Consider the following 27057-nt stretch of genomic DNA (forward strand, 5'->3'; position numbering starts at 1 on the left):
CTGATGGGGAAGAGAGCCACTCTGAAAAGGACTCCCAAAAGTCAGGACAAACCCTTCTCGTGTCAGCAGCACTCTGTCTCTGGAGCCTATGCTCCAGGTGTTGGTGTGAGTCAGGCTGTCTCCTTTCTCCCACCTCCTTCTGTCCTCTCCAAGGGAAAATTAAACACCACACAGAAGTGGCACTGTGTGCTTGCCCACCACAATCCCCGTGACTGGTCACCAAAAGACACCCCCAGTCTGGCTACTGAAGAAGAACCCAGGGCTGGAGATGTCTGCAGGACAAAGCCCTTTGCCAGGGTTTCGTGGGTGAGGACACTGGGAGCAAGATATATGAGTGTTGTACGTGCTACTGCATCTGTCGAGGCAGTCAAGTCCTCGTCGGTGCCATCGCCTCTATTGTTCTGCAACTGTCTGTTTCATTCCAGCAGGGGCAAGGACACCAAAATGACTTCTTGTTAGATATCCATTAGCAGGGCTTTAGCCAAGGATCTCTAGGAGTAAATTCTGAGACAGTAAGCTGAGACAGAGGCTTTAAGTGTAATGGGGAGAAGAGTTGCATTGTGTCTTTAATCCATCCACGCGCAGATGGTTCCGTGGGGAGCTATTGAGTCCCCTAGAGCTGTTTTGAGTTGCCTGAGTAGATGACCTGGACAGATGCTGAAGGAAAGGGAGGAGAAGGGGAACTCAGCTCCACTAGCTCTAAAGGTTTTTTCCCTTCTGAAATCACTGCTTTCAAGTTGTGGACACATCTGGAAGTAACAGCAAACATGTGTAGCCTGTGGTTTTTGAGGATAGGAGATGAGATTCATATGCAAGAGTGGGAGGGGTTTGCTGTCCCTGTCCTGAGAGTATGACCTTGGAGGCAATTGGAGACAAACTGGAGGTAGAGGAAGAACCCCCCAGATCAAAGAGAGGTGTCCATCCATCTCTGCTATCCCCTCGGGAGGAGCTGGGAGGTTATTCTTGAATGTAATGGACATGCACGGAAGTTGTAACACATGACTCACTCTGGTGGTTATAATGAGATTTGCACCCCCTACTTAGGTGATGAGACACAAGGCTCAAGTCAGGTGGGTGGTGGATGCCCAAAATAATCCTGACTGTGTCTTTACAGCTGTGGTTGCAGCTAGGATATTTATCATAGCCTGGGAATAATAAACTGTTTTACCTAAACTGGCCATTAAAGAATATGGCCACAAAGAAAGTACTACTCTGAGCCCATTCGCTGGCTATAAAGATTGTCAAGCTAGAGAGCTTGGGAGGTATCAAGTAGCTTTGATTTATCATAGATTTTTTGCTTTAGTCCTTTATGGGTTTGGATTTCCAGGGGTTGAACCAGATTTTGGCCAAGACCAGACTGCTGATCTATCTGCCTTTACATTGGTTTGACTCGACTATCCATCTTTGCATTGTGCGAAATGCTTTCAGTCTCAACAGTGGGATGAACTCTGCACGGGAATCCCTAGTCTGGTCCTGCTTTTGGGGATTTTAAACTCTATTTTGGAGAAAATTTTATTAGTATGCTCACCTTTTTTTTTTTTTTTTTTTTTTTTCTTTTTGAGATGTACTTATATTCTGTTTAGATAGGATTCTTTCAGGAGATGTATTTAGGATCGTAATTTTTGTGACAGAGGAGGGAGTGTAAGCAGGACATCCTTGGTCTTGCAACAAAATGTTCATTCAACAACAAAGTTTTTCTGGTGTCTCTTCCCGATGATAGAATTAAAGGGGTCACCAGGACGGGGTAACAAATGAAAGAGAAGATTTCTGTCCCAATCTTTCCTCTGATAGGGGTACACGCTGTCTCATGGTAAGGTGCACAAGTATCATGGAATGGAGAAAAATTTTCCTTTAAATGTTTCTGTTGGAATAGCAAGAGTATGCTTCTGGGTTTGGTATCTCAGTGTCTTGGGAACAAGGAGGAACCTGATTTTTGCTGTGTCAACGTCTGTGTTTATTTGAGTGTTCTTTCCTTGACGTTGTTTCCTTTTGATTTTCCAATGGTATGAGAGAAGTCAAAATAGCAAGAGAAGCAGAAGTGACAATTCACGAGATTGCCACTGGTTTCCAGCTGAATCTCTGTGCCTGGTATTTCTTACTTCACAGGCACTTCCGAAGAGCTGCTGCCAGCAAATGGGAAACTCTGCTTACATGGAGTTTGGTAATATTTAGGCAGGCTGAATCTGCATTTTCATTTGTAAGGATGAGCTGACTCCTAGAACTGGACTACTGTGACTTTCAAAGGTTTTTGAAAATTAGATCTTAAAACCCAGAAGGAGATGCCAGGTTTGCTTTGCTGTCTGTCCTGGTAGTGCAGCAGTCAGAGGAAACATGGGTGATGCTTACAAACCTAGGCAGGTAGGAGTAGCTTTTGAGCTGGAAGAAACCAGAAGGTATCTGACCAAAGATATGCATGTGGCGCGGGCCTCCTTGGATCTGTAGCCAAAAAGGGGTCATCTGCATTTCATTTATGTCATTTGTATCTCATCAGGACACATTTCCTGAGGATCTGAATGGAGAATAATTTCTCGAAGGAACTACTGTTCCCTAAGTTGTATAAAACAAGACACACAGTCTGCATTGATGAGAAACCCGGATTGGTCTTTAAGCATTTTCATGAATCCTTTGTATCTTTGAGTTGAATAGCTCCAGTTGCATGGCAGGACAGAATGCCAGAATGAATGAAGAGGAAAAAGGAGGAACAATAACCTAAACCAACCACTTATATTGAAAACAGGACCCAGGGAAGAGCAAGTAACTGCTGGCTTCATAGTCCAGCTCTCTCCCTCCTGCAAATCTCTTTCATTGATGAGACAATGTAGGAATAGAACAGAAGCATCTTTCAGATTGCAGACAGCATGTTGGCAGATGAGTGGATGTAAGTATCAGGGATGACATGACTGGCCTTAGCCTACAAATGTTACTCCAGGCTCGTATTCATAAGCAGACTTCTGGTAGTTTGTTCAAGCAAGGAAAGTGAGTACATTTGTCACTCCACCAACAGTGCAGCTGTGCAGGGCTTGCATGGGGTAATTGTCCTAGCACACAAATCCCAGATGCTGTCAAAGCCCTGTGTTAACCAACTGAAAAGCTGTGGTAGCACTGCTTAAGAAAACAGAAAGGGAAGGGGGGGCGAAAAAGAAAAAAACAAGAAAAACTAACTAATTGTCTTTAAAAAGAGAATTACTTTTGATGTCTGCATGGCCAGCTGTGACATCTGTCTGCTTTTCTCCTTCACAGTGTGCTCAACACTGCTGAAGGTATGGGTGAGAAATCCATGTGGTGGTTTCAAATTCAGTGTGTGCCTTGAAATGGGAACTCAAATGGGCAATATCAATGTGGTTGTAGAAGCGTCGTTTCTTTAGCCTCTGTAATGGGAAGACAAAAACCTCATGTGTTTCAGTAACCAATTGCTAGTTAACAACTACTCACAGTCTTTAGTCCTTGAGTGCTAATAGAGGAGCAGCGACACGATTGTTTAAAAAACACAGTCTTTCATTAAAAATATTTTCTGAGGTTTATTAATTAAGAAACAAATGTATCTAATGGGCCATAAATAATGAATCTGGGCAGCCAACAGAAAAATTAAAATGTATAGGCCAAATGCCACCTCTGGTTATATTGTGTAACCCAATGGAGAAGATACGTGTAAATGAGAACAAGACGCAGCCCTGTAATTGTAATTATATAGAATCATAGAGAGCTCTGGCCACAAAAAAGTCACTGAAATTGTCAAAATCCTGACTTCATGCCAGATACCTTGGGGCTGAATTTGACAACCACTGTGATGTGTTGTTTAGGGAGAGGACTCAAAGGAAGAAATGCACCTCTGTCCTGAAAACCCCTGCCTTGAACTGGGCCAGCTGCCCAAAAGTGGTGTGCTGTATCACAACATCTCAGTCTATCCCACCGCATTTGTGCTCCTGTGGTTTTTATTGATACTTCACCCTTTTTATTTCCCCCCTCAATGACTCAGTCTTCAACCTACTAAGATGATGGTGTTACTGCCTTTGAAGCTGAAGCAAGTCCTCCTTTCTGTCAGTTCTGGCATTTTGTGCACAAGGCACCCATGGGTTTCATGCCAGTCCTGAGCTGCTGGTGCTTCCTCTGCCTGTTAGGACACTTGAAGTTTGGATCCCTGAAACCACAACCTTTGCTCATTTGGCTCAGTACAATGGTAGGAAAAAATTTGTGGTGCTACTCCCTTGAAGGCTGATGCTGGCAATGAAAGGAAATTCCTGGATTTGAATGCTTGTCTGTTTACTTATTTATTTACTTTTGTGTTCAGCAGTGGGAAAAGATTTTCGTCTTTCTCCTTGTCTTGTCAAAAACACTTTATTCATCACAGCGGGCACCAGGGTACAAAACTGGACTGCAGTAATTTCTCCTCATCCTGGATCACTCTTGGTCCTCAGTGAAATGCTGCAAGGCTGGCAGAAGACCCATGAGGGATTTCTGAGGAAGAAATGGCCACCCTCATTCTACAAGGCCACCCCAACCAGCTCATTCCTCCCATCACCCTGGGATGTCGGTTCCATGCCCCGGGATGCTGGTGTGGCGCGCATGGTGGATGGAGCTGCCAGCGCTTGCCTTGCCTCTCTGAATGGAGAGGGCATGCCCTGCCACGCCGCCTGCTCCTCCTGCCTTCTGCTTTATCCTGTCTGTGAACTCCTGACCTTGATTGCTCCCTCTCCTGCCTGTGCTCCCCTCCCTCTTCCAAACTCCAAGACGGTCTCGTGTTTCTTGGAATCCGGCAGCATGAGGGCTTCTTGTTGATTGGTATAAACAATCTTAAAGGTCACATTTTCCCCCCCCTGCAGAGGGAGTTGGGGTGTGTGTGTGTCTAAAATAAAAGGCTTCTCTCAAATTAACAACCACAAGGATGTAAACATGGAAGCCAAAGGGAGCTGTTCACTACCAGTGTGAGCTGTGCCAAAGAAGCCCCTGAGGGCTTTCTTAGGAAAGAAAATGTGGCACAAGATGTGGCATGCTCTTGTGGCTGGCTAGGAGGGAGAGGTCAGGGTGCCAGGGGATGGTGGCAATCATGCCCTGCGTGAATGGTGACATTGGATTTGAGCAGCTTTGTTTGGGCCGGGGCTGGCGCTGCTCATCCCGCTAAGCTCGGGGGGGAATGCAGAAGTCACAGTGGCTTTGAGCTGCAGGGGCAGGAGGCCTGGAGCTGTGAGACAGTGGATAGCATTTCACTCAGCCAGGCTCTGGGTGCCATCCAGCTCCTAGAGCTAGTCGGCTGCCTTTGTGGGCTCCAGTGAGAATTGGGTCAGAGCCCTGTCTGGGGAGAGGCTGGTGGAAAACAAGCAAAAAGCAAATGTAGGTGCTCAGAGCTCACATCTGCTTTGTGGCTGAATCACAGCCAGGTCTCCGCTCCAGAGGTTTACGTGCTTGGTTATGTGAGTTGAAGTACAGCAGGGAGTCACAGTCTCAACCAGCTTGACTGTGCCAGGAAAACGCTTTGTAGGTGCAGACTACACTGCAGAATCCTTTAGCTGCTTTATTTTGTCTAATCCAAGGAGAGAGTTTAAATGCAAAAGGGCAGCACCTCTTCACATCTTCATAAATTGTCAGGTGTCTGAAAGACTGTGTAGGTTTAATGCTTTCTAGCCCAGTCCAGCTTGATGGTTGTTAAAGCTGCTCTGCACTGTGTTGCCTCTCAGATTTTTCTCCTGTGGTGTGTTGCAGGAGAGAAGGAATATTTTGAGATGTTGCATGGTAGCTGCTGCTTCTTTGCCAAGGCTTCAGAAGTGAGCAAGCTGAAAACCTATGTTTCAAACTGGCCCATGTCTTCAGGAAACACAGCAAAACTCCATATGCCAGCAAACTTCTCTGAATTACAGATTAATATAAGTTCATTGAAGAGAAATCTGCAGAGATTGCTGTATATGTAGTGATGTCATTCTTAAGAAGTTGCTGAGTAAAAATGTTGGAAGTGAACACTGGAGAAAAGTACCAAATATGTCTGCTGAACTTTATTCCTCCTTATGTGGCCACTGCTAGAGACCACATACACAGTTAGATGAACTTTCATTCTGGCTCAGTAAGGCCACTCTTTATTCTCTACATCTTCCTCAGCTTTTTGATAAAGGGCTTGATCCCCTTTCTGAAGGAGGTAACCAGGCACAACTCACTGCAGTGTGCATTAGTGGGCATGTTCATAACTCTGCCACTTTGGGTGGTGGATGTAGGCAGACAGGGCAGGTCTAATTCCAGCATCCAAGACCTGAGAAAGTATTTTGCATGTTTTTACTAGCCAATTTTCTAAGGAAATAAGTTTAATGCAAATGTATATTGTGTATGACCTTGTGATCCTGCTTGCTCGTCCATCTCCTTCCTTAGGACTCTTTAGCTGGTTCCATCTTAATTTGTGAAGGGAGTAGAAATTTAAAAGATAATCCAATTTCTACAGATATAATGAAATTTAGAGCTGGTGAGGAGACATTTCCCACTAATGGACGTAAATCTCAGAACTTATTCAGACACAAAAAAATACACAGGGAAAAGATGTTAGGAAAAAACTCAGCCATGGGAAAAGCTTCCTGGGCTCAGCAAGCATACCAAGGATACCATGTTTCATTAGATCTTCTGCTTTTTTTTCTTGTTTGTGTTATTTCCCTGAACCTCTACTTATCCCAGTTCAGGTCTCAAATGGAGTCTCAGAAAAAGCAGGAATACATTTTATTTTTTAACTGGTATTACACAGATGCCCAGAGATCAGGATCCCCTTGTTCTTGGGTGCTTTTCATCTCATACACAGTAAGACACAATCCCTGGTCTGAAAGGTTTAAAACATCAAATGCAGGCTGATGAGTGAAACTGGATCACCAGCTCACACTCCTGGTGTGCATCCAGGCTTGAGGGCTTTGAACTTGCTTTCTCCTCCTGATCATGGGGCCATGTGTTTCCAGCTGCCCTTCTAAGAACTTCCCAAAATCTTGTCCAGATTGTAGTTGAGCTTATGATGATCCTGGTGATGCTCTCATCCAGTTAATGTTTGAAGAATTAGATGCTGAGTATTTGCCTCCATGTCTAAATCAAAAATGATCGCCCAAGTACCTGCATTTGCTTCACAGAACTTTTATTAGATGACAAATAGTCCACTTTTATCTTCTGTGAGGTGGGAAAGGAAGGGAGGTGGCAGGTTTGAGAAGATACATTTGTGTTTTAAGTGGGATGGGTATTTTAACTATTGTCTACTTTGTGGGTCTCTTGCTAAAGGGCAACATTCATTCCTGTTCCCAAATGTTGCATGGCTGGGAGATGAGATCACGCTGTCTGAGAGTCATTTGCTGATACATCACCTTTGTTTAAATTCCTAGCATGTAATGTTTCCTAACAAAAAAAAAGCGCCTGAAAGAGCTACTGGTGGCCCAGAGTGATTATAAATGTTGAGTTTGTCTCAACGCAAGTTTGAAAACTGGGCCGCAATTCCTCAAATTTGAAGTTTTGCTGTAATTTCAGGCCTGACAAGGACTTTGTGGGGTTTCACTGAATACTTAGTAAATGGTTAGAGAGGGAGGGCTCCAAAACAACTAAGAAATAAACTACTTATTTAATAATCTGACCTTCAGTGCTACAGAGGACAATTCCAAATTCTTCTTGCTGAAAAAAGCAGTTTTATTTAAATTGAACACTTCAAGGAGAATGATAATCTTTATAAATGATAAACTGTTCTAGTACCTGAAATACTAACCCCAGTCACATAAGCACATGTCAAAATTTGAAATAGTTTAAGCCAAGACTGCTGAAAGGCTTTTAATGCTTTCTGAGTCAAGCCCTTGTAAGATACTCCAAAGTGAGATCTGTAAAACGGCAATTTTCCATGTGAAGAAAAAAAAGAGAGGAAAAAGACCAAAACCTGCTTTTGTGAAGCACCGGTGTATTTTAAGAGATATACAAGGAAGGAGATTAGTCTGAGATCCTTCTCCTAATATGCTGGCTCTCTATAGGAAAGAAGGAAAAACTTCACTCCCAGATGATATGAACCACTGTGGAGTTTTTTGCCATTATTTGAATCTTCAGTTTCAAGCAATCAGGACAGCTGATACTTTCTGTGACACATCTCATCTCATCAAACACTTTATTTTCTTCCTGTCAAAGATTTCCACAGGAAATCTCCAGCCAAAATGTAATATTAGGCATGATTCTTCCCTCATTTCCACTGCACTAACACTGTCTGAGTGGCAGGGCTAAACCTATTTTTTGTTAAAATCTCAGACTATCAAGAACTGGCCCTTCTGCCAGAGTGGAGCGGGAAGCAGTTTGGAGAAGTCTGCATGCATATTTTCATAAGAGATGTCACGCTCAGGGGGAAGTTTGGATCCACAGGATATGGAGGCAAGGCAGTCCACTTCCCCCATGGCAAAGCTTCTCTTTTTTCGGAAAGTGTCCCTCCCCTGTGTCCTGGCAGGACTTGGGTCGTGCTCAAAATTCCATCCTGTTCCTCTGCTTCCTGCCCTTTCACCCGTCACCAGAGTGATAAAACACCCGTCCGAAGGCACTGTGGAACTGATTGCTCTGTTATACTTCCAGAAACTAAAAGTAACATTGCAAAAGCTGGTTTTATGGGAAGTTCAAAGGGACCGTACTGATGCGAGCTGCCCAGTGTGTCAGGACTTTCGGTGTCTGAAATCTTTTATGATTTGATGAAAATTACAGTCTCAATGCTTAGATTTTGGTTTTGCATACACTGCTGTTTAGCAACATGAGAAATGGTCAGAACTGTCATGTTTACAGTGACAAAAATGTCCCTCAAGGACTGGATCCCTCAGATTTGAGGTTTTGGATTGATAGACTCAAGCTGAGAAGTTGGACTGCAGGCTTCATGGGAGCAGAGGACACTGTCCCTGGGAACAGATCACCATTCAGATATAAAAGAAGCTGCTCACTTTGAACAGCTGTCCCTTGAAGTTTGCTGTATTGTTCTGGGCAACCTGCTCTAGGTGACTCTGCTTGAGTAAGGCAGACTGATGCCCTCAAAAGGTCCTTTTGCACCTCAACCATGCTGTGATTTAGCCTCTTATCTTGGAGAGTATTTCTTAATCTGCAATGAATTCATCTGGGTACTGGAAGTAGTATATCTCCAGCAGTACCACAGAACTACCTTTTGTAAACGTTTTTATGTTCTACCTGCCTAATTTGTATGTAATTTCCATGTTTTCTCGTGCTGCACTTCAGTTCTAGACCAGCCTGAAGGTAGCTAAGCAGAGTTAGGAGGTGATGTCCTGCAAACAGATCTGGCAGCCACCCCTTCCAGATCATCCCTTTGGAGCAGCTCCTGCCTGTTTCTCAGTGCCATCCTGTCTGTGGCCCTGGTCGGGCTCAGCATGCCAAAGGAGACAAAGCCTCCTCCTGCATAGCTGGGGCATAGCTCAGCCACATTCTTCAATGACTGTTTTTCCCCAGTGACCTTACTCTACAGCTCTGGTGGTCAGTTGACTATTATGCTGCAAGCTTGCCCGCATTCCTCCACCCACTCAGGCAAGCTCTGCTCACTGGGAAGGGGCGGTGAGGCAGGGAGGAATCCGACCGTCTGGAGACTTATTCAAGGGAAACAGAAATTTCAGGCCTCTGGGACTGTTTTGCCCATCACTTCTCCAGTAACAGGAAGGTTGGAGTAGCTGTGCAAAGAGGGTCTGACCGCTGTGGTTGCCACACACCCTGCAGTGACAGGCATTCCCGTGGCAAGCCAGCAGGCTCCGTTTGTTGCCACACTGCTTGGCCCTTTCCTTGCGCTGAGAGGAAACACCAAGGAAAACAGCCTGGAGAAACCTTCTCAGAGCAGTTGCCACTTGTCATGTTTTGTGGGAGCCTTGCAGTAACAGGTTTGGATCCTCAGCTCCTCCGCTTTGAAGGCTGTGAAGGCTGCTAAGCTAAGGATCTTTAAACACTGTAAATCATGCAGCTTGTCGGTTTTGAGAACCGTTTAATTCTGACCACTTAATGTGCAACTTCTAAAATAACAGTTTCAATTTCTTATACATGTGTGTGAGAGAGAAAGAGAGACTAGACATGAGCTAGATAGGGAGTTGCAACGCAGATGATTTTTCAACTCTGGAGCCAACTCAGACAGATTACAGTGGGAGAAAGGTTTGTACAGTAAGAGGAGAAAGTTAGAATCCTGCGAGTTTATTACTGCCATGGTTAGATTAGAAATGTTAAGGATTTGTGAAGAAGTGACTGTCAGGAAAATTTATGATTCTCATCGCTCACTCAGCCACTCCGCACATCCTGTATATTTTCTGACATACTTCCAACAGCATAAATATTAATAGAGTAATACTGACATTTAGGCCTGATCCAAGTCTCATTAAATTCAATGGAAATGCTCCCATTGTCTTCAGTGGAAGATGGATCATGGTCTTGAAAAGGAACAAAGGAGGTGAAAATACCAAGTGGGGCTTCGTGGGGCTAAAAAATGTTGTTATCAAATCAGAACTCCTCAGCTTCCTGACTGAGCATTTCACTCTGTGACCTTTAACGTTAAATTATTGCCAAAACAGGAAGAAGAAATTAAGGCTTGATAAGGGTTGAGATGGTCACAGATTTTACCAGCCTCACTGATGGAATGTGACAATTTCTTCAATGGGAATGAGCTGGGCGTGAATTGTTCATCAGTCGTTTTGATTTATTCAACCTTTCAGCCCCATAGTTTGCGGCGGCAGGGATTACTAGAAACTCAGCAAAAGAAATTCTTTCTCCCACTTAGTTTATAACCTCTGCAGGTGCATGAAGAGTTACAGAGAAAGGATTAGGTATTACAAAATGGCTCCATTTACTTCATTGACGAGATAGCCCAGAATTGGCTGTGTGGATTCCATGAATCTATTGCAAAAGCTTTTTTGGCATTGAAATATCTCTCTCCTCTTCTAGATCAAAATCTTTCCCCCAAACCTTTCTGCACAGCAATTAGTTACAGCTGTGTTTTGCAAAGCCACCTAGGGAATTTGGATGTCCAGTTCCCATAAAGTTTAATATGAATTAGGTTTCCAAGCAGCTTTGAAAGTTCAGCTGAGTTAGGACTGGAACCTCTTGGTTTTGATACAGTTCTGTACATGGAACCCCTACGTCTCTGGATGAAAAGAAAAAAAAGATATTTTGAGTTTTTGTCATAACCTTGCAGAGCACAGGCTTCAGTGAAACAGCTGCATTGGAGCTTGCAGGACCTGCAAAAGCTACACTTTGTGTCAAAAGAAGCAGAAGTAATTTTTCCAGAGTTCTTCATGATTGTTAAGACCAGATTTCCAAGAGAGTCCATCTTTGCAACAAAATACATGCCAGGCTTCCAATGGATCCTTTTATGAAACCGCAAATGTTGCATCTCAGTGCACTGAGTTCTCCTGAAAATCTGGTCAAGGATGAAGGCATGCAGAAGACTCTGTACTCAGGAGTACCTGGCAAGTTGCAGGCCAGAACAAGCTGTAGGGTACATTTTCCTGGAGAGCTTATCAGTGAATGTGTGAACCTTGCCAACTGTGGCCACCCCCAGAATTTCCAGTTCTTCCTCTTGTCAATTAGGAGGTTCCTGTCTGATCTGTGAAGTACAAGTACAGGCAGACAGCCTCTCACATCTACTGCTTGAAGAAAAAATATACAGGGAGGAACAAATAGAAGATCCAAGTGAAAGAGCTCAAGAGCTGCAAGGGCGAAAGTTTGACTTACACTATGCACCACATGACATTTTCCTTGCTACCAACACCTGCAGAGGTGATACCTTCTCTATCACCAAATTATGGCTTAAGAGGACAGAGGTGTGGAGGAAGAAAACAGGAGAGAAGCCACTTTAGTGCAACTAGTTGGTGCAGAAGCCTCATGGAAAGAGATTGGTTATTTAAGCTGCAGATTTCTCAGAAAAGGAACACTTTAGAAATATTTCCTGTAGCTACACCAGGGGTCTACAGATCTTAGCCAACAATCTGGAGCCACACTGGTAAACAAACATGTACTGAAAAAAAAGAAACAAACCAACCCAACATATTTTGAGAAATAGGTCCGAGGCAACTTGGATGACTAGATTTCCAGTGCTAGTACTCAGTGGCCACAAGAGCAATAAACCAAAAAGATTCCCCTCTTAGTTAAAACCAGAAGCAGCTGTTTATGATCAGTCCTGTTTGGAGCCTCCAACACTGTAAAACTAAACCTGCAGTGACCTGAGTGAATGTAAAGATTTTATGGGGCCACAAAGTATATGCATGTTTGCAGTGCAGTAATAGAGAGGAGAAGCCAAACTGGAGGATTTGAGCCAGTCTCCCCACATCTTCTGTTTAAAAGTTAAACTGTACATTAGCCTTCAAAGAACAGGAACAGATTGCTGCATTTTTTGAACTCTTGTCCTACCACTTGCAATATTTGTCTGCCAGGCTTTTTACTTTGCTGTATCCCTACCCCTTGAGCACTGGAGAGTTCATGGAGTTCCTTGGCTGCCATGAAATCAGCAGGTACTGAAGGAAATGGCGTTGGGTACTCAGGGTGGCTTTCTACCCAGGCATGACCTGAGTAAAAGGATTTAATGGTGCTGTTTGGTCAGATGGAGTACACCAGCAAAAGCAGAAGACTTGGATGCCCATTCTTGTCATTCTTGATGACACCAGGCTATCATCTACTGATACTTTAGAGGGAAGGAATGCCCTCCAGAGATACCTTGACAGATTAGAGATGTGGGCTTATGTGAGCCTTATGAAGTTCAGCAAGGCCAAGCACAAGATTCTGCGTCTGGGTCAGGACAGTTCTAGACGTGCAGGCCAGGTAATGAGTGGATGTGAGCAGCCCTGCAGAGAAGGACTCGGGGGTGCTGGTGGATGAAAAACTGGACATGAGCCATTTGTGCTTCCAGCCAAGAAAGGCAATGGCATCCTGGGCTACATTAAAAGAAGTACAGCCAGTGGGTCAGGGGAGGTTATTCCCCTCTCTTCTCCACTCTCATGAGACCCAACTCTCTCATGAGAGTATTGTGTTCAGCTCTGGGGTCCCCAGTGTAAGAAAGGCATGGACCTATTGGAGTGAGTCCAGAGGAGGAAATGAAGATGACCAGAGGGCTGGTGCCCCTCTCCTCTGATGACAGGTTGAGAGAGTTGAGGTGGTTTAGCCTGGAGAAGGAAAGATAAGCCTCTGGGGAAACTTCATTGCAACCTTCCAACACTAAAAGGAGACCTACAGGAAAGATGGGGAGGAACTCTTTTTCAGGGAGCATTATGAAGGGTAAAGGCTTTAAACTGAAAGGGGTAGATTTAAATCAGATATTAAGAAGAAATTCTTTACAATGAGGGTGATGAGGCATGAGAACAGGTTGACCACAGAAGCTGTGCATGCCCTGTCCCTGGAAGAGTTGAAGGCCAGGCTGCATAGGTCTTACAGCAACCTGGTTTAGTGGAAGGTGTCCTTGTTCATGGCAGAGGGTTTGGAACTAGATGATCTTTAAGCTCCCTAATCCAAACAGTTCCATGATTTTGATGGCCTTCACATAAATAATGATGGTTGGATGCTGTTGGCCAAACCCAACTTTGGTCACTTGTGTTATCAAACATTGTCTTACCCTTTAGCTCTGAAGAATGTTTTATTTGTCCCCTGCAATTTTATTTTAATTTTTCCAAAATGCAAATTTTTTCCCAAAACCTTTTTAGAAAGTTGGGATTTTTTTGTTTTGTTTAGTTTATTCCAGAGTTCTGCTTAATGTGATCTGGAGGTTGTTGGGTGGGTTCCAGTGCTTGTAAGCTTTAACCTACTGTGGGAGAAATGATACGTGTGTCTTAGGTAAACACATGTGTCTAGCTGAGGGACGTGGTGCTTGATGGCTTTTTGTTCAGCTTTCCTCAACTAGGAAAAGTCCTTTAGTCCTTAGAAAGCTAGGATGGAGAAAAGCAACTGGAGTGGTGTAAGGAAAAGGTGCTCACTTCATGAAGGTGAAGCTCAGTACAGCACAGCTTTGTTTGCCATGCAGCCCTTTTCCTCTGCATGATCAAAAGTTCCCTCTCCCCATCCCCCTTTGCATTGTTTCCTCTCTTCTCTTTTTTCCTCTTCCCGTCAAATATTTAAGCAGATATTTCCTTTCTGGTGGTGTGCCAGGGAGCATTCCAGCACTGCCCCCTCTGAAAATAAAAAGGCTGACCCCCATTTCCATAACCAAGGAAGGGACAGGTAGCCTTTGTTTGTGTTCCAGAGCATGACTGTTTTTCTTAGATTTGCACCAAAAGAAGAGGAATGGTGCTGTTATTCAGAGGAGGAATTGGTCAGTGACCCCAGTAAATGCAGTAGCAACCGCAGCAAAATGGGTGGTATGAGCTGAACGCTTTTTGGTGATGAACCTTTGGCTTTGGCCAATTCCTTCTCTTGCCCTCTTCCTCTCCTCTCCTTTCTGCCTCTCTCCAAGATTTCCCTATTTTCTTGTGTTTAAGGCACGTCAAACCCTGGAATAGCCCTCACAGGCATTAGTCACCAGTGATTAAAATAGCCACTAAGCAGGCAAGAGCCTGCAATGATTTGTGCTAAATTGGGCGTATCACTGTTTGTAGCAAGGGTTGCTAATTTGCAAACCTCCCTTGTTATTATCGTTTTTATTAATAGCGCCAAGGGGCTCCAGCTGACATTAAAATTCCATTTCATCTTCTGCTGTACAAAAGTAGGGAATAGAAGGGTTTGTCACCTTGATGGGCACTGTGAAAATCAGGAGAAATAAAGGACTAGCTGGTCCATACAGCTGAAGAACAGAGGCCCAGTTGGAAGAGAGGGAGAAGGAAATGGCAGACCTGAGAAATGGGCTTGGGTGCCCCTGGCTCTAAGCAGGTTCTCAGCTGCGTGACTGCTCACCAGTTTCCTGCTGGCAGCAGGGGACTTGGTGGCCTGGTGGTCAAAGAGAGCTGCTGCCAGAAATGGGTGCTGTGCTGGGAGTGAAGGAAGTACTTCTGGAAAGCCACAGAGTATGCAAAGATGGAAAGAATTCAGAAACACCAAGCAAAAAGGCCACTTTGTCGGGGATTTGTGAAAATAAACTCAGTTGAAAGGCTGGAAATTTCACCTTGGTCCAGAGAAATAGATCCAAAACTGTAATTGCAGTTGTGTACTTGCCTTTCCTCACCTATAGAATGACGACAGTAGTGTGACCTCACAGGGACTGTGTGTGGTTTAAGGGTCCAATTTGATACATGTACATGATCTTGGGCTGCTCCTGGTGACCTGAGTGCAAAGTCCATTTGCTAATATGGATGACTAATGTAATATAGTGACTGAACCTATTCATTAAATACATCAGGTTCCCCTATAGTCAAAAGTATCAGTGGTTAAGGTTTTCACTTCTAGCACCTAGAGGAAGCTGTAAAGATTTACCCCAGTTTGGAGCCCTTTAACTCCAATAGCAAAAAAACCCCAGCCCTGTGGTTTTTATTGCTCGAAGTCTTGCATTCTGTCCCTGCCAATGGCTCATGTATAATACACGTCTTTGATGCAGAACAGAAATTGGAAATCTTGTAAGAACAACTTGGGTCAGGCTGTGAGTATATCAGAAGGGTTTTTCCCTCTGTGTATCTGCTTCCAGCTGAGAGGAAGTAACAAAGAATGTGTTTAAAATCAATGGAATTAGATAAACTTCTTTGACGCATAATAAAGATTTGGATTTTTGGAGTTTTTAAGTGAAGTTTTGGCAATGATTTTGTTTTGTCTGCAGTAGTCACATATCTCTAGCTGTATAATAAACTATAAGACCTAAGCAGGATTGCTAGAGGTCCATGTTGCTCTGCAGCAAACAACACTCCAGCTGTCCCCGCTGACAGTAACAGTGGTGGCTTTACAGACAGGGCACATTTTAAGTATTGGTTGTTAACTTGTGTGTTAATGTGTGGTAAGTTGAGTTAAGCAGAGAAATCAACCTGCAGTCAGTTTTAATACAGCAGTACATAATTTGAGGCAGCTGTCAGCAGATTAAAACCGTGAGCATTTTGCTCAGAGTGAAGGGGATCCCTGGTTTGGGAAAACTGCTAATGAAGCATTGAATGCTGTGATGTGATTAGTCTCCTTGCCATTTACAAGGCTTGAGCACTGAACTTCAAGTGAAGTGTGTTTCTGGAGTGTGGGGAGAGTGTGTGGGAAATGTTGTACCAAGCCATGAGTGTGGAAAGTCAAGGAAGTTGAGTGATGAGGTCTAGGAAGGCTTCAAAGTGGCTGTGGATGGATGTGCAGCGGAAGGATGAAGTGAGGGTGAGCTGTGAAAATTACTCTCAAACATCTTTTGTCTTCAGCCAATTTATTTTGGTTTTCCTGAGAAAATGTCGTGGAGATGGAGAAAGGACATTTGGCTGCTGAATTCTCCAGCAAGGAGTGTGGCAGTTTGGTAACTCCAGGGAGCCAGAGGTGAAAGTGGAACTGGTGGGGCTGGCTTGTCCCAGCTGCAGGATCTGGGGGGCAGTGCTTTCCAAGGCACTACCCTGATCTGCTGACACTCTTGCCAGCTCATGCTGTTGTATCTTGGACTGTCCCTCTGGGGTTTTATCCTGCTTGGTGGTTTTAGCTCTCACTCGATTACTGAGAGGAAAGGATGAAAAGAATCTGTGAAGCAGCAAAGCTACCTTTCATTTTCATTTCCAAAGAGACAACCTCAAAATATTCTGAGAATCTGCTCTGGGGGAAGGAAATCTCCAAACCTCCTATTAAGATACCACCACAGCACCTCATCTTAGCGAGCTAAGAGCTCTCATTAGATCCTTCCTAAGCCACGTCTGAGCTACAGGCTCTCTTCCTCAGATACTCTAGATGGAGGAGAGAGGGGGGAAAAAAAAAGGAAAAACCCAGCCCAAGTCACTTTCCAAATGCCATTCAGTCTGCACTGATTATATAACATGATTGATAAAGTTGAGGAGTGAGCTGAGGTCAGAGCCCCAGGATGCCAGCCCCTCATTCCATGAAGGAGCTTTTTGTGTGTACGTGTATGTGCATGGAGGACGAAGGCTGTGTTTGTTTCTTGAAAAACCCTCAGACACTCTCCAAAGAATTCCAAATTTAAAGCAGTATAAAATGCTCCATCAAACATGTTTTACAGTCTTGACATTGCTGCCTGTGAAATCTACTCCAGTGACTGTTTCTGAGACTTTTTGAATAATCTCTTGATTGTGCTTTACTTGCTGTTGGGCAGAGTCATCATGGAAAATGGGACAGTTGTTTTATAGTCCTGTCTGGATGGGGAAACCTTGGAGGAAGACTGTTTCACCCAAGGTCACTCAAAACATGTAAAATATATCCTGCCTCCAAAAATAAACAAGATAGATACATATGGCTGGGCTAGGGGATGAAGCAGGAGTTAATGAGGCCTCTGGGGCTGAGGACTTGCTTTCAAACTGAACAGAGATCACAGTACAGTGGTCAGAGGTGTTTTCCTGAAGCTTTTCTTGTTTCTCCATAGTGCCCAGGAGTGGGACCAGTCACAGTGGAAGCCAAAAGGGAGATTTCAGTAGATCAGATGGGAAATCACTGGATGCCCTCAGAACTGGTGAGTTCCTAGAGTCAGTAATCATGCTGTTAACTTACACAGAGCTACTGCATCCTGGCCCCTTGCCAATTGTCTGCTCTTCATGTCATAAAGGGACTCTCTGGTGGCCCATTAATGGCAGTTCCATTGTATTTCAAACATTTTTTTTGCCTACTTTGGATCTTGTATGAAATACCCAAGACTAGGACTTTCAAACCTGCCCAAAATACTAGGGAGCTGAACTGCCGCTGGTTGATTCGGTCTAGGTGTGGTACTGGTGTAGCAGAGTTGAAATGCACTCTGATAGGACATGATCTCATCATCACTGTGCCCAACAGGAAAATAAACATTTCGTCTCTGTCTCACTATTTGTTCCAGTAATATCTTGACTCTGGCTTAGCCTTTATGGAGCAGCATAAACCCATTATTCTGTGGCATTTCTTCCTTTCTACAAATAAACAGAATGGCAGGGAGAGGAAGTATGGCCAAGCACTATAATGTTCGGAGCAATAAGACAAAATTAGACATGGCAAAACTGCAGTTCAGTCTGATGGAAGAAGAGTTGTGATGTGTAACACTTCACCCGTGGCTAGGACTTGACTGTACTGGGGCTGTGCTCATAGAGAGACAGTTCCTGTCTTGAATCATTTATAGTCCAGAGAAATGACAAGTGAAATATTACAAGCAATCCTTTCTTTTCAGAGGAAGAATTTGGGTACACAGGGTTAACTGTTTTGCTTTGTAAATCAGCAAGATCTTTGCTGCAGCCAGGAGCAGAGTTTCACTGTAAGTTGTTTGGCCAAAATGTACGTGGCAGGTTTCTCTCAGTGCCTTACCCATCCTTCTGCAGTCCAGTTTTCACCTCTCAAATGTGGTTGATCATTGCAAAGTAAAGATACCTCTAAAATGAGGTAACCCAGGCTTGAGTGTTGTGCCTGATCTTGTGGATTCCTATGTTGTCTCTCCTCCCTTTGTGTGCTCAAGTACAGTCATACACATGGCACTGCAGGCCAAAGCCTGTGGATGTGCTATAGCTGGCAGCAGATTGTCACTCCAGGGTGGAGACGCCCTCAACCACCCTCAGCTCTCATGAACAGGACATGCTCTGGAAAAGCCTGTGAAGTATGACTGCAGAAGTGTGCAGGATGGACCTCACCTTTGGGGACAATTTGATGCTTGTGAGGAGCACCTGTGGTCAAGTCCTCATGCCAGGGAGCAAGCTCTGAGCAGTGCAGCTGTTATCCAGATACTTTGGGACATTTTCATAGAGAAGTGTCTGGTGGGAGTATGGAAACTCGGATCTTGTCTTTCAGCACTAATGCTCGCTCCCGGGTTGGCTGGCTTGAGGCTGGAGCCAGACTGCAATTGCCCAAGTTATTTCTGCAATGAGGAATATATGCAGAGCCAAGCAGAAAGCATCTCGGAAGAAATGAATTACCAGCCAAATATAGATTATTTCATTTCGAGGGACGTCATCCAATCTACTCAGCTTCTCAGTCATTCAGCAACTTTTAATGTCTATTAATGCCTATATTTATAATAATCATGCATACTAAAAGCCCAGCCTGTATTACACCTTTATTGCTCGTTCCTGGCATATAATGTTAGACAGGGCAATGCCTTTTCTTTTTTCTTTGAGTCACTGAGTGCACAAACTCCTCATGTATAAGTATTTCCCAAAAGATGTTACCTCCTTTTTGTGTAGCAGTACGCTAGGAGAGGGTAGAGAAACTGGGGTAATTTTTCAAAGGGGGCTAGTTTCTTTTAAATGCATTTTTTGGCACTGATTCAGCAAACTGTACACATAAATACATATTTATTTATGATAGCTTTGGTGGGGTTTAAGCATGTGCTTGAACTTAAAGGTAAGCTTTGTATTTTGCAGAATAATTGTCCCAATACCCAATACCCCATTTGAGGGTGCAACAGTCAAATGGCACAATTGTGCACTCTCTTGGGCCAAAGTGGTATGGAAGAAAAAGATGGCTAAACTCAACTAATTACAAGCCCTGCATAAGTACAGCAAAATTCACAGGCTCCATAATAAACTTCTTAGAAATCTTGTTGAAAATTGGTAGTCACCAAGTGATAAATACGGAAAGTTTTTCTCTGATAAAGTTAAAATGTGGTGATTTTTCTTCTGAAATACTCTTGCCGAAGCACTAATGAGATAAATGTATCTATGTCGTGAATAAAATGCCTGATGAAAACCAATCCGAGAGATGGAGTAAGTGATTGAAGAGGGCCAGGATTGTCCCCATCTGCTTTGCATCATTGAGCCGGGCAAAACATCAGAGCATATTGGTGAATCTGGCAGATGTCATGTTATTTTTATGTCATCCTTATTCTTCCAAGGCCTGATCCAAGCCTCACTGAAATCCATAGAAATGAGTGGACTTTCCTTTACATCAGCGAGCTTTGAATTGGTTCCTTCCTCACTCACTGGTAACGTCAGGAGCCTGTGATGGGTCTTGGAGGCATTTTGGCAGAGCAGTTGGACACAACTGTGCTTTCCTTTTTAATCCTGGCCTCTGATGATCTTGTTATTGATGTATGGTGATGGCTGGAGTCCCGAGATAAAATGAAATGGGGAGCATAACAAACTGGAAAATGCATACTGATTTAGAAGTTAATGAGACCATTCCCAGAAGTGCTGAAATTCAATGGGATTTAGAATCCCAAGGACCCTATTATTTTGGAAAATGGACCACATGCTTTCAAGACATTTGGGCAGCTCTGAAAACTTCATCCATCACTTCTATGGAGAGCAGTGTAGACCTTATGTAATATCACAGGCAACAACCAGAACTGTTGAGAGTAAAACCCACAAAATGGCCTAATCTTCTATTGTTTCTGAAGGTGTGAATTCCTCTTTTCCTGATATTAAGTAACTTTTGGGTGTTGTCCTTTTCTGTTAAAAGATGAGTCTGCTGTATATTGCAAAAAGATGTTTATAAATTCCCTCACACGCCTGTCAATCCAGACATCCCTCCTTAGTCCCGTTATGTTTATTTATATAGACACATAAAAAACTAACAATCTTACATGTATTAATCAAGGTGATTCAGCCATGCCTCCCACTGTCTTTCTCTGATTCCAATCTTATTCCAAAATACAGCCCTAAATATCACTGGGGTTACTCATAAAACACAGTGCTGCTCTGCATGAGTAAGACTATTTGAATCTGGCCTGGAGTAAAGTTACTAATTCTCAGTGAGAAGCAGAGCTAGACAAAGATTGCAAAATATTGTCCACTAATCTGTTCTTGAATTTTTAAACATATTTTTTGGTCTCTGTTCACTCGTGGATCTCTGAGCTAATGAACTTGCTGACAGGAATGTTCACCATAACAACCCATTTACAGCAAATATTGCAAGATCTTTGCACTCTTTCCTTCATTCAAAATAATACCATTCTCCCTCCCCAAGAAATGACCTTCCTGTTTCAGAGTTTTGTCATTAATTGTGAATATTCACATTGGTAAGATGTTTTGTTTGTTTTACTAAATCCTCTTCCAGCAAGAAAACAGAATTAAACCAATTGAAGTAGAATTTAACAAAGAAAGACCTCTGAACTCTGGTGCCAAGAGAAAGGATGGTCCCGAAGCTGGAGCTGCAGGGAAATGTGGAGGTCAGTCCTCAGTCCATCAAGGGCTGTGCTGCTCTCTACCTTGCAGCACACTGACATGTGAACAGCTTCCAGGACCTCAGATACACTGGAGTGTGCACGAAGGATGCATAATACTGACAAATCATCCGCTTGTGACCCAGCTATAAAAAAAACGGTGTAGAAATGATTTAGTTACAAATTCTTTACCTAAAGATGTCCTTTCATCTGCTGGGGGATATTTTCTTCGAGGAGATTATTCATGGAGCAAGGTTCTAAAATAAAAATTGAGGAGGATGGAGCAAAGCTGGGCTTTGGTGAATACATCTAAACCCTAGACACATTGCAAATAAACTGAGCTTGTTCCCAGGCAACTCCCAAGTAGAAAATAGGCACAACTGTTCCAAATGATTTTCTCTACAATTTGTTTACCTAGCTTTAGGGTCTTCTTCAGAGTCAGGCAAAATCAAAGAAGAGACAGTTATTGACCTCAGCTTGCTTTGAATCTGGCTTGTAATGAGAGCTATACCCACACCAAGTTTCAAATTCCAAGCAGCTTGATGTGGCCTTTTACAGAGAAAAAAAATGGTTAGAATTTTTATTACAATAAGAAAATGCAATTTTTCATTCTCTCCTCGTTTCAGAAGGTCTGAAGGGATTTTACTCAACTTCCTCTTCTACCTTCAGGCAGAGACCAAATCTGAGAAATTGCAGCCCAATCTTGGAAAGTTCTCAGGATGTAAAAATCAGGGGCTCATGATGGGAAGCTGCTGTTCGATGCACTTCGTTGTCATGTGTGCTTCTGGGAATCCACTGCAGACCAGGTGCCCCCTTCAGCCTCACTTTGTCCTGTTTTATATCCTTCCACCATCTGATCAGAATGATTTAAAAACAAAAAAGTGTCTGATCAGAACAATAAGGTGTTTTGCCCTGTTGGGACCAAGACTGCTAGAAGGTAGTCAAGATCTGGCCTTGCAGAGGCTGGGAATTATCTATCAGCTTCTAGAGTGTGACATCTAGCAGAAGAACATAGATCTTTACACGGCCTGAAACTCGGCAAGGTCAAATGCAGTCTTGCTGTTACTCTGGCACTGAATTTAGCAGCCCCAGACAAAACTGCAGGGGCAGCTCAGGGAGGAGGAGAGAAATGACAGCTAAATTCAGGGGTTCTTCCTTTAGGCAAAATCCTGAAGCTATTGTCCAGGCTTTTGATGATGCAAGGTGTAATAGAGTTAGTATTGATCTGCTTTTGCAATCCTCAGTGTTTCAAAGAGTGTGGTGTGCCCTTATCAAGAGCAAATGTGAGCCTTATAAATATCTGAATGCAGCTGGTATTATTTTCAAGCCCAATTTAGGCACCCTTTTTAGACATTTTGGCAAAATTCATCAGCAGTATGGAAAAGAGTCCATAGAACTGGAAAATTTTGCTGTAAATTCACTGTTGTTACATCCACCAATTTGGAAAAAGTCAGCGCAAAGGCACAATCCTTAAAATAAATAAAAGAAAATGTCTCATAGCTGCCGGCAGGCACTGGAGCTCCCCAGCAGAGGCTGCCTGGGAGCAGCACAAACTGTGCACAACTCCTCAGCCCCAGTAAACAGCAGCTTGGTGTTCTTCCTCCCTGGGAGAGATGTGCTCTTTGCCATTGGTGTAGGTTGCTGATGTTTCGATCTCTTCCCTGGCTGTAGACACCTACTCCTAATTTGCAATCCTGCTCTACTCCAGGAAGAGCTGGAGGAGACAGAAGGTGTGAATGGACAGCCAAAACCGAGCAGAGCCAAGGGACTGGCTTGGCTCTGGAAGGCAAAATGCAAGCTGAGCCATTGGAGCCGGCTGTACGCAGATGAGAAGGAAAATGCACAAAGTGATAAATAACTTTGCTTAGGCTGCCAGGAAGGGCTGCCAGAACATTCTCGCTTGGCTATGCTCTGACTTGGCTCGCCTGCCACCTCCAGCCCCCCTCCTGCGCAGACGAAATGCCGGGCCAGAGCCACGCATGCATCTCAGGGCCGGCTCACCCCATCCACCCACTTGCCAGCCGGCCCCTCAGGCAGCCGCCTCTGCCCATGCCTCTCCCGTTTGGAGCCCACCCTCCACCAAAGGTGCACCTGGCAGGAAGGCATGGAGAGAGAAAATCGTGAGGTGTATCATTAGCTTGGGCTGTTTCTGGAAGAGCCACCTCTCCCATTGCTTCCCCAACAATGTGGATGGCATCTGCCTCTGGCATCATCCTACACTGCGCCTCCACGGGCAGCAAAACCCCTCTTTCTCCAAGGGTCAGCTCCACACCCTTTCCTTCCAAACACAAGTAGCACACACAGGTGATACGGATGGTTTCATCAGAGGTGATCAGACACCTGCATTCTCACCCCTGAGCACCTGGCAGCTCATGGAGCAGCCTCAGATGAAGGGCTGGAGTCACAGCAGGGGATGTACGGAACAGGGATGAACTGCCAGCCCCATGCATGGTAGCACGCAAATCAAAGCAACACGTCCTCCAGTGCTGCGTGGTGCTACCAACGTCATGCCTTATTGGAGTGGAAGGAGAGATGGATGTTTTAGAGGATTTATCAGGCAAAAAGAAGTGTCGGCATTTCTCAGTTTCAGCTGGCAGCTCCAGCTTGAGGAAAGCTATTGTTGCAGGATTTCCAACGTCTCGCTGCCTTTCTGATCTGCGGTGCATATTGAACATATGTCTCTGTTTAGTTGCCCATTATTTAACCTAGATTTTTTTCCCCCTTGAGAGATTACAGTGAATTCAGGGCACATGAATGGTGTAATTTATCACTTTCCAATATAGACTGTCATGCACTTATGTATAGTGAAAATAATTTGTTGTCAAGTTATCCAGTTACCACCTCATTTTATATGCTTCATAATAAGCTATTTGTAATGATCCATGCTTGTCGGAAGTCTAAATAACCAAAATATTACCATCTCACTACAGATAACTACTAAATATTTCCAGCAGCACTGAATCATCCTGATCCCTGGGAGAGCTATGTCCACATTTTCACAGAAACAGTTTGCTACCAGAAAATCCCTTTTCAAGAGCGTCCACTTTTGTCTTTAAACCCTATAGACTTTGGAAAAATTCATTTTGAGGGGAAAATGCTATTTTATTGGAATTTTTTTTACGCTTGATCCAATTTTCTTATTTTCCTCTTACTGACATGTATTCCTTTCACAAAGGGTATGTCTTCCTGTGTGACCCTGCTCATAGCACTAGCACCTTGAAGGTTGTGGGCATGCCCTTGTGGTACATGCAAGCTATTTTTCTAAAATATTAGAATGCCTAGAGTACTCTGATTAGTACCCATTCACCCTGTGTGCCACACAATGCCCAAGGATTCTTACAGTCACTGAAAAGACAGAGTTGCTCTTAGAAGCTTTGGGATCATCCTGCTTTGGGATCCAGATGACCCTTGGCTGTACCCATCTCACCTCCTGACACCTAAGGCTAAGGTATATTAGCCTCCTGCTTAGAAAAGGCCCTCAATTAGGCAGATCAGTTAGGTGCATTAAATGGCTTAGGCTGAACCTGGCTCAAGCACTTCTTTTGCTCCTCTGTAGTTTGGTGTTAAACCATTTCCCTCCTGTGCAAGCCAGAGACCCCAGCACCATTCCTCACACTTTAGCGTCTGTGTTCTGATCCGCCAGCCTGATGGGGTAGCTGCCCTCAAGGATTTAAAATGTAAGTTACTTCCACTGTTATTTTATGGCATGACTTGGCATGATGTGACATCCCTGTTTGGCTTGAACGGGGACCAGTGGCTTGGACTGCCTGACAGACTGTAGTCAGAGACTAATGACTGCCTGCATACTGCTAGGAAGAACCCCCTGGGGCAGCAGGGGGACCGCTGCCAGCTCTGCTCTGAATTAACATCTTCACTAAGGAGCAGGCAGGCAGATTAGGCAGCCGAGGAAAGAAGGACAAGTAACACCAACCCCCCCCCGGTGTTCCAGCTGCCTTTTGAAAATATCACGAGTAGGTTGTTCAGGTCGATCAAACAGATAAATAATCAAGAACCCACACTGTTCCCCAGGGGGTTTTAATGTTTCAGATGGATGTAAACATGGCAAGTTGTTATCAGAGAAATTGCAGTAGCTGAAACTGGACTGAAACTGTTTGTACACAGAAATGATCTCTAGAGCATACAGTTAGGATGTTTATAAAGTGATGAGCTGCTAGCTGCAATTTCCGTGGCTTCCTAAACAAAATGATGGGCTTAGGTAGAAAAATCACTGCCCTGCATATTCTCAAGCTGCTAAAACGAGGCTGCAGAATAACACAGTAGTGGAGGAAAAATGGGGGGTTTTGAGAGCTTCTTTGAAGCAGCTCTCTGGAGGAGGAACACATCAGAAAAAAACCCAGGTGACAAAGGAGCAAAAAATTAACACAAGATAAACTCTAAACTTGAATCTTTCTGGTTTTCTAGCTCTTCTTTTGCAACTGTATTTCAAATCCTGTAATAAAAAAAAAGCTTTGTTCCATTAGAATAACATTGTTTTTCTTCTTTAACCTTGAGTGGGCTTTCGAAGGAATTCAGATAACTCTGGAAAGCAACAGGAACACTGGGTTTTTAAAAATATTTCTAAAACCAGAAACACTTTAAAGGGTTTGTCTTTGCAGAATACATCATTATTCAATTCTCTGAAAAATGGGTCTTTAGAACTCTTTTGAACTTGTTGTTGTTTGTTATTGGGTTTTTTTGGTTGGCTGGCTGGGTTTTTTGCTTTCTTGGTCAGAGAAGGCCCAGATATTACAGTCAAATTACGTAACTTGACACTGGAGGGGGACACATGGCCCTCCAAAGGTGTGCTTGGGAAACCTGGTGTACATTTTTGAAGGGTAACGAATGGCAATACAAATTAACACAGGAGATAAACCAGGATCTCCTGTTGTTTGATCAGCTGTGCAGCACTGGCACAAAACACCAGCTCAGGAGTGTTGTAGCTGTCTTGGGCATCAGTGCCATTAGACAGGAAAACAAACTTTGATTGGAAACATCTTCAAGAAGTGCCATGTAGAAGCCTTTTGGATTGCTGTCTTGCTGATAGTACATAGGAAATCATGCTAGGCCTCCAGCAAATCAATGCAGAGCCTTTGCAATATGGTGTCCTGGAAACTTGTGCTCTTTTTGTCATTTTGCTTCCAGTTTTTTCTCTGTCCATGGTCTAGATACTCCATCAGCTCTGGGTGTGTCCTTTCTTTGGGTTGTCTGACCAGGAAGTGTTCCTAAACTAAGTGTTCAGGGCTGGCAGTGTTTTGTAACTTCTTGAAATTATGCATATCAAATTATGATACTTAGGAAGCTGATGGTTTTTTTACAGGTGGTAGTCGGGCTGCTGCTCCCAGTTTTGTCAGATATTATTCTCACTGACTGCTCACATGTCATGCCTTTGCCCAATCCAGCCCTCCTTGCAGGGTACATGAGAGGTGTGGGGTTAGGGACTCTGTAGCCCCCACCTTTTTCCAAAACCTTCCTCAGGAAGATATGTACTGTAGGTTAAGATAAAGGAGAGATGCCACACAGCTGTTCTGCACCTATGAACCCAGGTCAGTCTCTGTGTATTTATTTTTAAACTGTAGCATTGTTTTAGCTTGACTTGTCTTCATTTCAAGGCAGAAGTGCAGTTAACATGACCTCTGTTAAAATGAATGTGGGTGTTATTCATATATCAAATTGCACTCAATTAATGAAATCACTATGAAATAATGTCTTGAGTGATAACGGTATGAACTGGGGTAGCCCCAAAGTGATGTGAAATAACCATAGCAATAGTTAAGAATTCTGTGCTGTTGCCGTGGCTACTAGCCTATTTGACTTACCATTGCAGTGGAAGAATATTAGCCAGGAGACAACTCATTTCTGAGACTCCCACATGACAATAATACTTTCTGCCAAACCTCCCTCCCCCCCACCCCGCTGGATTGAAACAAGACAGACATCAAACTATTACTATTGTTGATTCTTACAACGTGTTC

General features: G+C 43.8%; 1 long non-coding RNA gene across 2 annotated transcripts in view; it reads left to right on the forward strand.

Annotated features, from left to right (window-relative positions):
- LOC120410129 overlaps window positions 1–27057 on the forward strand; it is a 121817-nt gene that overhangs the window by 41822 nt on the left and 52938 nt on the right. For both annotated transcript variants that reach the window (XR_005602092.1, XR_005602093.1), the window contains exon 2: window positions 17396–17482. This is a non-coding gene — a long non-coding RNA (uncharacterized LOC120410129). The remainder of the gene's footprint in view (window positions 1–17395; window positions 17483–27057) is intronic.

This window comes from Corvus cornix, chromosome 5, assembly GCF_000738735.6.
Source record: "Corvus cornix cornix isolate S_Up_H32 chromosome 5, ASM73873v5, whole genome shotgun sequence".
In the NCBI taxonomy this organism is placed as follows: Eukaryota; Metazoa; Chordata; class Aves; order Passeriformes; family Corvidae; genus Corvus; species Corvus cornix.